Source organism: Melanotaenia boesemani, chromosome 24 (assembly GCF_017639745.1).
Source record: "Melanotaenia boesemani isolate fMelBoe1 chromosome 24, fMelBoe1.pri, whole genome shotgun sequence".
NCBI classification, from domain to species: Eukaryota; Metazoa; Chordata; class Actinopteri; order Atheriniformes; family Melanotaeniidae; genus Melanotaenia; species Melanotaenia boesemani.
Window position 1 is genome coordinate 12,363,168 of NC_055705.1, and position 14,552 is coordinate 12,377,719.

Here is a 14,552-nt window from a genome sequence, read left to right on the forward strand (position 1 = left end):
GTAACTTTTGTCACCTAACTCAATACTGGATGATGAAAGTAAGCACGAGCAGCACTGACCTGCCTCTGAGATACGGCAGAACCGATTTAAGAAAAGGCCAAAAATGTTAATATGGGAGCAGTTTTGCACTAATAACAGAGCCAGTTGTACAATGTAGTGTACACATGTAAAGGCATTTTCATGGCCAGCCTTAATAATATCAGCAGGAAGCTCAAAAATTTGTTCTTATCATTATGGGTGATGGATGGTTGATATTTTTCATTGTAAGTCACACTTAGTCTCAATTAGGTTTAGGAAGATATTGTTTTAGTGAAAAATGTTATCTTTCTTGACATAATTCAGTATATATTATGTGCCACATTTAACTCCTCTGAGCATAAAGATGAATGAAGAATGAAATACTGCCAGAGAAAGAGCAAGAGAAAGGCAGTCCAGCGGGAGCAGGGAGAGTAACAGCTCCTCAGTGCTTGTCTATTTCAGTCATATATGGGGGATTTTGAACTGCAAGAAACAACTTTAACACATCAGCTGAACTCAAAGCTGCCCAACTCTGTCATTTATCTTGTGTGTGTGTGTGTGTGTCGCTGCATTAAAACAGTGTGCAATGTCTTGTGAAATATCAGGGCGTGCATATACCTGTACATGTGTGCACCTGTCGACCTTTCTCTTTAAGAATCTTGTTTAAATTCACCTTCATGAAAAAATGAGTGAGTGCAACCATCCAGCTATCACCTGCTGCCAATTAGAGGGAAATTTTGCCACTCGGACTCCCTCCAACATGTTCCATTCTGCAGGAGGTTGGACAAATGACACAAGAGAGCAGTCTGCAAAAGCTGCATCATTCTGCACCCTGTGTCACCTGTCAATCAAAAACCAAATGTGCTCCTTATGTCCTTATATCTCTGTCTTTTTTGGATAGGGCTAATTTCTTTAAGGCCACTGCCGTCCAAACAGATGGTCAGCAGTGGTGACTGATGATGATCATCGGAGGAAAAGTGAGAAAGCAAAAGGCTTCACAGGAAGAGCGTAATTAGCCATTAATTGAGGTTGCTGGTGGATGAATTGGTCTGCTTTTGACTACTCCATTTCCTTACATGCTTACATTTTATGCTTCTACCATTTGCTCCATTTCTTATAACATACACCCACCATCAGCTCCGCCACCCTTCATTTTTCCACCTAAGCCAAGTCAAATAATCACCTGTTATGCTCCCCGACAAAACACTAAAGTCAGTGTGAAGCCAACATGAAATGTGAGCCACCAGAGTGTGAAATCTATCTATCAACCAATCTCATGTACTTGCTGAGAGCACTTTGCTTGACACAGTTTGCCACGGCATTTATTGAGCTTCCGTGAACTTGTACCACACCAGTGGCAAAGCACATCAGAAAATCTGCACACAGAGAGAAGACATCCTTTCTATTTGTAATTCACAGGGTTTTTTTAAAGGCCAGTTATATTTAAAATGAATGTTTTACATGTTTATGAGTTGGTTGATCATGCTTTTAGACTATGAACATGGATGGACAGTGTGTGATCCATAATAACTTGTATAAGCAGGAGACAAAGTTTCAAGTGTAAAACGTGAATTACCATCATCATAGAGTGGCATCAAATCTTTAGATTTAGCAATCAATTCTTTAGGTCATTGTTGACATGTGAGTATAAACGTGTAGATATGTAAAATGGGTTTAAAACCCAAATGTATGTTAAGACCATTTAGGATAAGTTGAAAAACTCATTTACCATCAACGCATAGCATTTTATTCAAGCTGGAATAATAAAACACCAATGGAAAATTAATAGCAGCCCAAAGTAGAAATAAATCAACTGATGCTATCCACTGTATGTTACAGCTAGGTGGCCTCAAGATACTGAACATCATTGTATTGTTTTCCGCTTTACTTTTAGAACCAATGTGTGCATAAAAACATATAAATAAACAATATAATGGTGATAAATAAACGACATAATCTCTCTCTTAGGCATAGGAAATATCCTTTGTTATGACTAAAAGTGTTGATTATTTTCTTTTGTAATATTTGCTGTTTGTAATTTATTTTCTCCTGCAGTTTGTTTTGTTTTTTTTTATTTTTATATGTTTAAAACAAAATAAAAATAAAAAAGTATGCCGAGTAAGCAATTGTAAGTTTTGTTGTGGTGCAAAGTTTGCCCACCAGATGGCAGTGTCACAGGCGATCATCCTGTTTAATGTGGGACTGAGCTGGATGCATGGAGGATCTTATGAAACTGTTTTTGGGTGTAAAAGAGACTTTTCTAAAGGAAAGGTAAATACACAAAGTTCTTGTTAGAATATGCACCTGAAGTTACGATCTTTTCAGTCTGTATTTCAACAAGAGTTGTATTGTCAAATGGATTACGCAGAAACACTGCTTGTGGCCTGGACTGAAGACTGCCATGTCTTTGGATAAATAGCAAAAACGGTGTATGTGTAATTTCCAGTATCTGACTCATTAGAAAGGAACTGCTGTGATATGTGAGTGTGTGTAAAGTTACACATTTCATATTTCTGCAAGTTTATGGGCTTTGGATTAATTGTATTTTCCTTTTTTATGTTTTGTATATCATTGTGCAAATGTCCAGAGCCCACTGCCGTATTTTCTTTTGTGTTCTTTATATGTTTTGTTTTGCCACATTTTATTGCAGACTGGTAAAGAGAACTACAAGTTCCTGCCATGACTGATAAAGGGCAGAACTTGCCATCAGGAAAAGTTGCCATGATTGACAAAAAATTACTGTAAAAGAACCCTAGTTATTGTATCCTAGTTGGTCACTCATTTCCCCAGGTGCATATAAATAACAATAAAAATAGATTACATCAAAAAGACTGCCATAACATCAGTGTTGTCACCTTTTGGTTGATGTCTTGATTGGGGACTATTTTTCTCAACCTTTGATTTCTGCAGTTTCACCACTACCATAATCGTTTATTATAAGCAGTAGTTATGAGATAGTGGTGGATTTCACAATCACAAATAGTCCCAGTGCATAGCAAGTTCATCATCTTTTTTACTCACATATATAAGTCATACAAACATGTATGACTTACTGAACAAGATAGAGCTTTTTTCTTTTATTGTTTTTTTTTTTCCTTAGTAGAGTTTAATGTAAGTCCAAGTCACTTCTTACTTGCCATTAAAGATGATGGGAAATGGTCTTCGCTGGCTAGGGGAGGCTATGTTAATCTTTTTTTATACAGTGTTACTGCATTGTTGAGTTGGACCATTAGATTTTTGTATTTGTAATTTCTTTTGGGAAGCCCAGAAATCAGGAATCCAATTCTACTTCAAGGATTAAAGATGCTAGAGTACATTGGTTTTGAAATTATTAACTTCTCCATTTAGCTTAACATCTGAGAACTAGCTTGCACAATTGCTGTCCTGCAAATGCATCAGTCTTTAGATTTGCAGAGCAGCTCCAGCTCTTTTTCTAAATTTCCTATGATGAGAAGATGATGTGGACAAATTTAGAAAAAGATTAATGGAAAAAATTACACTTTCTGGTCTTCTTCGTCTTTATCCCTCTGTCCTGTTAACATATTGTCAGAAATTGCCTGTCAGTGAGTTAAAGTTGTCTTCTATGGGTCATTCATTAGGTGTCTGAACCAAATCCACAGCTGGTGGTGCATAAAATTGAGCTCTTAAATTATCATACCTGTTGGCTTTAGGTAAAAGTGACTTTGACCTGTAAAGACTGTCTATATAGTTCAGAAGACACAGCTTAACATCTATGAGAAAATGTTGTATGTTCTTACAAATCTGTTCTAATTAATAATTATTACAACTTGTCTGGGTTGTTCATTGCACGTTTTATTGTCTTTTTTCATAGTGAAAAGATGAATACACATATAAAGCAAACACACTGCTTTCATAGACTTTGTGTGATTAGAAATTTCCATTCTGAAAATTAAAATGGCAAAGTAATTTTTTCATTAAACAGGGTTCCCAGTAACAATGGGATATCTTACATAATTCTGTTAATTAAAATTACATTATATCCACCAGGGAACCATGATTTCAATGTATTTATTTGGAGTGAAAAATCACAGCCCTGCTGTATCACTGCATCAAGGACACAATCTGCCTGCATGTTAATCCCCCAGTGAATTATATAGTGAATGAAAATGATGAGGTGTGCAGTGAATGGCTGCACTAAATATTTACAAAAGCCCCATAACTGATCTAAATGAGCCTTTTGAGTGCGACTTTGGAGGCAACACAAAGGGAGACGAGTGACCTTGGGGGGCTGAGAGAGAAAGGCAGCGATTATTATGGTGGATGAATGCAGAGGCTGTTCAGTTGCAAAGGAGGCTAAGACACAGGGAGGAGGAGGGTGGGAATCATTAGTCTGCATATAGCCTGTGGAATATGGAAGTAGGGATTGGGGGAAAAGGAGAGAGAGGGAAGCATACATTTCCCTTTCCTCTATCTCCCCTTCAACAGTCTCAGAGGACTTGAGGTGTGAATTTACTGCACAGACATCGAAAGCCACTCAGTGATCATTTATCCCTATTGGGCCACAGCCAAGGCTTTTAACTAGCATAGCAGTAGCCCATATAGAAAGAGGGGCTTCTTTAAGGAATGTTAGGCAATTGCATACAGATATTCTCAAGTGGATTTGACCCCAGGGAGTGTCAGTATGCTTGGTTTCCATGTAAAGGAGTGAGTCAGGTGTATGTACGTTCTAAGAGGTTGGATAAAACATTTTTTCACGGGTATCTCTGGGTTGCATCAAGGGATTGCATCAAATGAGACAACTGTGCCAAGTGTAATGCTGTTTGTGTGTCTCCGTGCATGCTGTCAGAGATATGGACAAGCACACTTGTTCTTTTATGAGCAGACCTGGTGGAGCTCCACTGGGAGACACTGTTAAAGGGAGAGAAGAGAGTAGAGCTGAGAAAAGGAGAGGTAACCAAGTCTAAAAATCCCCTTACACCACAGTAGCAATAGTTTTATTCTAAATGGCATGTAAATAGTAACTTAATATGCCACAAAACTACTTAATTATATAGTTTGTTCTGTATAAAAAGAGGCCTTCAAGTACTTTCCAAAGACAAACTTATTTAGAGATCATCAGCTTAGAAAATGATCCATTTCTCAAGCTCACAAGCAGGCTTTCAAACAACAAAACAAACTGTCAATTTATATCTGACATCTGTAATTTTGTTTGGGTTTAATTTTTTAATCTGTTTAAAAAAAAAACTCACTAAATTTCCTTGAAGAAGTGGCATCAGGTGGCAAACAAATGGTAATAATTTAACATGTCTTGTTGGGAAAACTTTTATTCTTTTTTTCCCACACTAGTCAAGGTGCTTTTCTTTGTTTTTCTTTCAATATAAATATTGGAAGCTTTTTACCATAAAAACTTTCAAATATGTCATACAGGAAGTGCAATATACATACACAAATACACCTACATGCTTTCAACTTCTATGTTGTGGTTTTTCATGTCTTTAAAAATATAGTACTTGAACTTAATAGGTCATTTGGATATCTGTAGAGACTATTACACAAACTCTTGCCTGCACCTTATATTTTCTTTCAAACTCATGTAGAATTTGTGTACAGAATTGCAGTATACATATCAAGATAATTATTGAGCATTAATTTAACAACAAATGACAAGATCTTTATTTAGGAGTTGAAGAGGAAGTAGGGGAAGCATTTGAAAATGAAAAATCTCCCACTTCATAATTTACCAGATCCTTTTTATTTGTTGTTTGATTAAGTTTAGTCATCAAAAACTGCATGTTCAGGTGTTAAGATGGTTTAAGTTTTTAGACAGCGCAAATTATTTGTTAGGTTTTGGAACCAAAACCAATTATTTAGGTTTAGGTATTTTGATTTTGCTGAAAATGGACATCACCAGTGCAGCTTTTAAATGACACAGCAAATACACACCATGTTCTCCCAGCATGCATCTGGTGCTAAAGTCGCTTATCTGCACAGTATTGCGACATCATCAACAATTATATCCCACTAACTCCCTAACATGAAAAGACAAATAGTTTATTAATCCCAGAGGTAAATGGCAACGACAAGGCCTTAAAACCCCTAAAATAATGCTTCTTTGGATATGTGCTGGCTTTAGAATGTTGGACAGTAAGTAAGTAATTCATGATGATCAGCTGCACAAACTAGTTCAGGCCAAAACACATTAACATAGCAACAAATTCAACTATAATGGGCTGGACACACAGGAATCAACGTCGCTCCTTCTCCATTCATTTTCTATGGAACGTGCGTGATGAGGCAAAAATTGCTGACCTCCTCCAGCCAAGAGACAGGCGACATTCGTGCATGTGAAATGTTGCGCTCGTTCACATAGATGTGCACACGGGGGCTTGCAACGCGACACAAGAAAACAGAAAAATAGTCTATTTTTATCGCTGTCGCTTGGCACTACAACCAACCAGCGAGGGGCTTCATTTACTGATCATTTTAGCTGTGCCTGACTCTCCCACACTTTACAATACTTCACACAAAGATTATAGAGATGTAGACTAAATAAAAAGGCAGTGGTGTGGCACCAGGGTGAATTTGTACAAACGTAGGTTCTGGATTTATCTGGATCAGACTTAAGGTTCGCCATCAAATGATGACATTCACAATGCTGTTTCCTATTTTGTAAACTCGGATGAACCCTGAAATCTTCTGAAGCTTCATCCGTCATACTTTGTCACAGACTGATTTGAAAATGTTAAAATTCCCTCCAATGTCGCAACCAATCAAATTTCTAGCAGAAAAGCGATCTTAGAGTGCGAAGTGCGACTGCTGACGTCGCTGCCGTCCTGTGTGTTCATTTTCACGAAGGTTGCGATGAGTTTCGCCTGTCACTGTCGTTTGTAGCCTCCTGTGTGTCTTGCCCATAATACTTGTAGCAAAGGAATCATTCAAAAGTATCTTGAAGTAAATCCATAAAAAATTAGGGAATACATATAGAATCCTCATGGCTCTTCTGGAACCTAATTCCAACCCTACATCTTCAATGGCAACAGTATTTTACCCCTGAAAAGTTGATTTAAGCGGTTCATCTCATCAGTCCACAGAGTCACTTCAGCCCATTGGTCCAAGTAGGGCCAAAAGTTCACTGCCGTCAGTTCTGAACTGATGGTTTTTACAACCTTTCAGGGCTATATGAAGGAGCTGTCGTCTGTGTGATGGCAGTGGGGATCTCATCAGCCATTCCACACATGTCCTCTGTCTCTCCCTGCCATGGGAGTCTTACATTAGGAGAAAATGAGCATAGTAAAAGATTTTCACCTCAGTATTACTTTTCTCTCCTCTTTACTCCATCTCCTTTCTTCTCTTTACAAAGTCTCTAAACCCTAATGCCTCATTACATTATTGTCCTTGGGAGGGCTAAAGCTTGAATTCCAACACTTCCTCTCTTTGACTTTGAATTAATGTACACCATGCTGAATCTGTCAGACAGGGAGTGTGTTCTGCTCTGAACCCTGCCTTCCTTGATTTTTCTGCCGAGTGGCAGAACATGTGAGTTTGCATCTTGATGTGTTTGATTTCTAGACATGACTTGAAGTTGCAGCGTCACAGGGGACATCTTTTATATTTTACATGGTAGCTAGGGGGGTAACAAACTGTGAAAACACCACTTATGTGTCTATTTTTTAAACTCTATGGGGTCACTGTGGCCTCAAAGAGAATTGGCAAACATCCTCTCAAAAAACTTGACATACAGTTTCTTTATTTATACAGTTATCTTTGAGATGTTTTTGCCAAGTGTGCTCCTGCCAATGCAGACAGGATTTTTATTTTTATATTTTTCTCATAGGGATTCATGCAAATTAAGGCAATTCAAGTGAGGGGTGTCTTTCTGAGAGATGCCACGTCATTGAAGCAGATTCTTCAACTACAAACTTCAACTCTCAGAAGTCGGGGCTTTTCACAACCCATTAATACGTGTAGATCTTAGCTGACACATTCAAGGCTTAAAGTATCTCCAGCGGTAACTCTTGGATATATCAAAGCCAGGGTCCACATGTGCACACATTTATATATATATATATATATATATATATATATATATATATATAAGGTTTCATTGATTGTTTGATGGATGGATGGATGGATGGATGGATCAACAACAAAAGGATGTTCCAGTGCTCCATGGAATGACTTGATCCTTTGTTTCCTGCATGTGTTTTTACAACTGTAATTTTATAATGAACATTTTTAGCTACTGGGATTTGGTGCTGTGGTGTGATTGTTTGCTCTGGACTGGTAACAATGATTTCCACATGTGGCAATTACTGAAGTTGCTTTATCACATGTTTTCTTTTTGTTGATGAATACACTCTTACTCTACTGCAATTCAAATCCTCACAAGTATAATGCCAACTGTTCACCTTGCTTAAGCTTAAAATTCTATTTTAAGCTGTTTTTCTTCACCGTGTGTGAACTAAATACATTACTATGAATATGATGACATGAAATGTTTCTACATTAACTGTTGTATTATACCACCAGCTTATTTTTTCCCTTTATTGTCCGTTTATTTCCCACAAGATTTAAGAAATGTTTAAAGTGCTATAACTTGGAACTTGGAGCGACTTCAGTGACTTCAGCATGTAAGTGGCCAATCACATTTCAGCATGTGCCAGTGCCCCATTGCTCTTACCCTGGATCTGCCCAAGTATCAATGAAAAGTATTAATGGATATAAACAAAAATTAAACCTGTGTAAGTCGTTTGCATTTGACGTTGGGGATCACTGCTTCAAAAGATGACCACCAGCCTTTGCATCACCACCTTCAAATCTACTTTACAGCTACTCATCTCACAAAAAGTTTAATAGACATATCAAAAAATTCAAAGAATTCACAACTCTACATGATTTCCAATAAATACAACAAATGCTTTCTTGAATCTGAATCAAAACAGCACTACAGTGCATTCTCAAATATGCTAAAAAAAAAAAAAAAAAAAAAAAAGAAGGATAAATGTGTATTGGCTTCACGTGTATATAATTTAACCTATGTTGATTTCTAATTGTGCTTCCACTTTACATTCCCAAATGATTAAATCAGCACAATTAAATCAAATCCCTGAATTAACTGGAGTCTGAAGAAAAAAAGATTAACTTACTCAAAAAATAAAAATAAAAAAAGTTTATTTTATATCTATGCTAATATTTTAACATGTCAACCCAAATAATTCCTGGACAAATTTATCTAAATGTTACCCACACACACCTCTATCTTGCACCACACTGTAAAGCTTTAAAGCTCAAGTCCATCCTCCAGCCAGAGAATGAAGACTTTTTATTTTTTTTTATACCATCCTGAGCAACACCTGAAGGATGGACTTGAAATCAATTTTCCCCTTTTGGACACTTTTTAACACATTTTTTCTTTTTTTTTTGATAGTCTTTTTCCTCGGCTGCATCCTCTGTTTGCTCTGAGCTGTTTGTAAAGAATTGAAGCTCACACTGGGTTTTGAAGTTTGGAAGGAAACTGCCAATATCTCTGGCCACATTTTTAAAAGAAGTTATTATTGGATTTCCAGTTGGAAATAACAAATCCAATGACCTTCGGAATTAAGTCTGCATTACGTGACACTTTCTATTTCCCACAGAGAGGAAGACAATCAGATGGGTGAAATGAAATCTAATAGAGGAAGGACATGGCAAGTGGAAATGAGATTTATTTGAATTATCCATGAGAAAATTGTGCTCCAATTATGATTTTCTACAATGTGGCAACAGTAAAATAAAACAGAATGTTGTATTAATCAGCATGCTTTTTATTAGATGAATGAAATATTCCTTGTGCCTCCTTCCAGATACTTTCATTTATAAAATTGTATGTACCTCACATTTCTCAAATTTAATTTCTTCTCGTCATGAGGGCCACTGCATGATAACTATAAAGATGGAATGCAGGAAGATATATTCAAGTTGCAAAATTCATGTATTTTTATTCAAACCATGGTCATCTTCCAACCTAAACTAAGTAGTAACAACCTACATTCACAACCTAAACAGGGAGTGAAAACATGTTTGTCTAACCTATAGGTGCGTTTCCATTACCCCTTGAATGTCGCAAAAGCTAAATATCGCAATAAAAACCCAGTAACGGAAACACCTACATTTCTAAAAAAAAAACTCTCACATATCGCTAAAAAGTTTTTACGCTCACATGAGGTGGTTTTTAAGATGTGTCGATATAGAAGTATATCGCAAAAGTGTAATGGAAACACTTTCTCGCATTTACGCTTCATCGGATGTGACGTAGCGGGTCACGTGACCAGTTCATTTCAAATAGAGATGGCGCAGTCTGAGTAGACGCAGCAGGAGATGGAAATCTTTTTACAAATAATTAAAGAAAATAATATAATCATCATCCCTGATAGCAAACAACAGCGAAATGCAAGAGTTTTACAAAGATTTAGAAATCTCTATCCTCCTCAAAGTGGAGTCTCGCGGGACGAGATTTTACGAGAAAAACGGCTAATGCGCTAAACACCATTCAATGGAAACACAACAAACACAACAAATATCGCATTTATTTTGCAAAGTACTGTAATGGAAACACAGCTTATGTCTAATATCCTAACTCTTTACTAAAATGGTGCATTAATAACTAACTAAATTAAAAAAAGCATTTTGAAAGCGTGACTGAGTGAAACTGGTACATATTTCTGTGCCATCCAGGATTTTGAGGTCCCTTAAAGAAAACATTTAAGTATGACTTCTGCTCTGTTGTGGAAAATCATATTCTACTCAAGTCACATAAGTCACATTTCTCTCCTTGCTCTTGTAGGCGTGGTACTTTGCAGGTTGCCATTATGGGTCATTTGTAAGGATATAAACAAATCAGGGCTGCTAAACGAGAAACATGTGCAGTAAACACCCAGCTTGTGGTCTGCAGATAGCTAGGTGTAAAAGCTGACATTGCAGCCTCAACAAATGAGAGGTTGAAGTTGAGACAAGAAGTCCTCTTTACGCTGGCTACAAATGACAATGTTTTTCTTTTCTTTTTCATTGTTTCATCTTTGTTTTCTTTGTTTGTTTTTTTTTTATTCTCAACCTTCCTGTCTGTAGGACTAACAGGTTTTTCAAATTCTTCCACCATATAATCAGCTATTACACAGATGCAACATCTTCTTGTTTCCTTGGAGGTGGACATTCAGTGATTTAGTACATTACCTCCACCAATTGGTCAGGTGCAGCGATGGCGTGGTAAATTGTGTGATATATCAAATGGGTTATCCTATGTTCATCCTCTAAATATAAGGCTTGAAATCTGTCAGAATTTCCATAAATAAGAACAATGAAGTGGTTTTTGGTGGATTCGGTTCACTGCTGTGACAAGGCACCTATATGCCCAAAATCAGCCTCTCTTGTCGAAATTAGGCCAAATTTGGATTTTTAATATGGCATGAGTAATAATGTTGTAATTTATGGGTTACACTTTTGGGCCAACTAAAGCGGTTGGGAAACTTTGCCATGTATTTAAAAAACTGATGCACTCTAGACTACCAGAGTGTCACAGCAATGCTTTGAGTCAAGCGGGCAGCGTGCAAGTAAAGTGCATTTCTTAAGGGGAAAGCACATATAAAATGCAGTAGATGTAATCTGAACACTTTCTGCAGTCTGCAGTGCATGAGGGACCACGATCTTAAGAGCCCTGAGGGCCCGCAGGCAAAATGAAAACACAATGTGCAGTTATACTCGATACAGAAAGCGAAACAGAAGAAGTCACTCAAGCATGAGGAATTCTTATCTGCCATGAGCTCTGTGTTGTTACATTTCCATTCAGAGCAACAAAGTGATTTTCAAAGAGTGATGGTGGAGTCAGCATATGAATTAAATATTCTGCTCAACTATTCTCTCAGTTTCAGCTCCACAGCAGGCTGATGTTTAAAGATTTTTTAAGTACACATGAAAGCTCAGCTCAACTTGAAGTCCCATCTTTAAAATTTAAATACTGACTGATATATATCAGGTAAATGGAAACAGTTAAACTCAACTGTGTTAATAATAATAATAATAATAAATCTATTCATTTTAAGGCTTGAAGGAGTGATTCTTTCCATATTAAAAAAAATTGTCTTTGCAACTTGGAGGCTCTTTTAGTCCTGAAACTGTGCAGTGAGCATCTGCCATTGTAAAGAAATCTGTAAAAGACCGCTACAGCAGTCTTGTTGCTCACTGGTATGAGGCCAAATACAATGAACTTCACATCGAAACAGATCAAAGAGGTGTAAATGAGTTTAATAGTTTATTGATGGCAGCCTCTGTACAACCTGGCCCACTCTGAAACCACTTTGACGACAACATCAGGAGGGCCAACCAAGGCTGTCGCTTAATGCTGCATAACTAATCAACTTTACATATATATATATGTATCTGTGTGTGTGTGTGTGTGTGTGTGTGCCGAAGGTGAGGGAGGATAGAGCAAAACCATGTGTGGGTGTGTGCACATGCAAACATCTATCGAGTCAAATGGCTCGGTAATTAGGCAAAAATGAAAAGCAGCAGTGAGGTTCAAATGTTTGTCAGGTATTAATTAATAGCTGATGGAAACACAGGGCGGATGGGGGTCAGTTCATTTCCTCGCTCTTATCTGTGCTGCACAGAAAGGTGCTTGCAGCTGCCACGTGAGGTGTCTGCTTTTGATTGGCATGCCGTCAGCGTGTGTAGGGATGATTGCTGTTTCTTTTTGTTTTGTTTATTTTATTTATTTATTTGTTTTTTTTCCTGGAAAAATCATCTTCTTTGGGGACAATTAACAGACCCGTCACAAATCTGTCAGAAATCTGACAGATAATTTTGTTGCTTATTTTTTCATGGTGCCGCATCAAAATGAAGATCTACAGCTCTGTTTTGCCATGGAAATTTGCATTTGCTTTTGGAAAAGTTGAATATGATGCATTTTTGGAATAAGAGCTGTTTACCTCAGTGTTGCATCAGCTCTTCTCTTAAAATCACTTCTCTGTGTTTCTGAGTAGACCAACTGCTAGTTCTAAAAGTGAAATGTTTTCCAGCTGTTGCTTGATACATAATTTCATCTGCTCAACAGTCATATTATGAAATATTAAGTCAGATTGTTTTTGTACGGATAAAACAGCGTGAGCGGCATGCTAATGCTAAAGCCGGCTGATACAGAACTTTGATATAGAAAGATCAAATCTGAAAGCTTTGACTTGTTTAAGATGGTGAAAATTTAGCTTTTCCGATTACCTGCTTTTCTAGCTAGCTTTTTGCCTTAGCTTGCCTCTGAGAAAGCTTCCAATTCTTCGAACAAAGCTGCAGAAAACCAAAACATCTCTTGAAGTAACTGGGTTTAATGGAAAATCATCAGGTATTGTGTAAATGAAAAAAAAAATCAGCTGTCTAAACCCTCCATTCACGAATGTGTGGTATTAAAAGTGGATTTTCATGTTGTTTTGGGTGTTTCAGCTGATTTTGAAAGAGTACAAACAGAAAAACAAATGAAACTCTTGGGGATGCACAACAGGAGATCAATAATACTGCAACAAACTCATAATCATAAGCATGCAGGAAGGCAGTGTGTTCCCTCCTTTCACCTCACACATTGCAAATAAATGTTGCACTTTCATTCAAATAAACCATAAACACTTATCACTTCAACAGAGTTTGATTTATGGCATAAAACTGATTTACTATATGATAATCAAACATAGTTAGCTTCAGTCATGATAAATAAGCCATACATTACTTATAAGCACCCAAGGGCACTTCTGCAGCCACATTGGAAAGAAGGATAGGGGGATTCTTGGCTTACCTAGAGGAGAGAAGAGAGGAAAGAAAGATATTTTTCTCAGTGTTGTAGGATTCATAACTATCAAAAGTTCAACTCTTCACAACAGTTAAGCATCATGAGGTATAAATACAGGTTAGGTGTCAAATTTGTTTGCCAGTCTGAGGCTATTTCAATGTTTTTCTCCATATCTGCTGAAAGTTCCTCAGTTAAAATGGAAAAAAAAATGTATTTATTAGATATTTTCATCAGTCAGTAGGAACCAAAAATTTAGCGGTTAGTTACAGTGAAAAACATGCTGGCCACCCTAGTTAAAGAACATCTCAAAAAGACTTTTTTTTTTTTCTTTTTGTCGACAGTCTCATCCCACCAGTCCAGTGGCTTGTCTTTGTAAAAGAATTTTTCTTCAAACAACAGATCTGTTAGTTAGAGATACATTACAGGATGAAGATAGCTGGATCACCATCACTGCTTTACACATGGTTGATGCACCATTTCCAGCACACACACACACACACATACACACATACCCTCAAAGCTTTGGACTTCAGCAGCAAATATAGGCCAGTAAAATAAATAAGCCACTCTGATCTTTATTTCAAAGGAAGACATATGTTTATCCCAATAAAGTGAATTCTGAAAAAAAATGTGTCAAGAAGCCAGCATACAGTCATGGCTAATGTGAAAGGAAAAGATGGATGAAAACAGAGAGGGGTGTGTGCATGTGTGTGTGTGCAGAGAATAAAAGAATGACAGGGCAGGAGCAAGGGAGCCTCAGGGTTTTTCT

At 37.2% G+C, this 14,552-nt stretch overlaps 1 protein-coding gene across 3 annotated transcripts in view; it reads right to left on the reverse strand.

The window, feature by feature from the left end:
- The window catches only part of LOC121635411 (receptor tyrosine-protein kinase erbB-4-like), a 302,255-nt gene that overhangs the window by 204,847 nt on the left and 82,856 nt on the right, over positions 1 to 14,552 (reverse strand). The gene's annotated exons all lie outside the window — the stretch shown is intronic.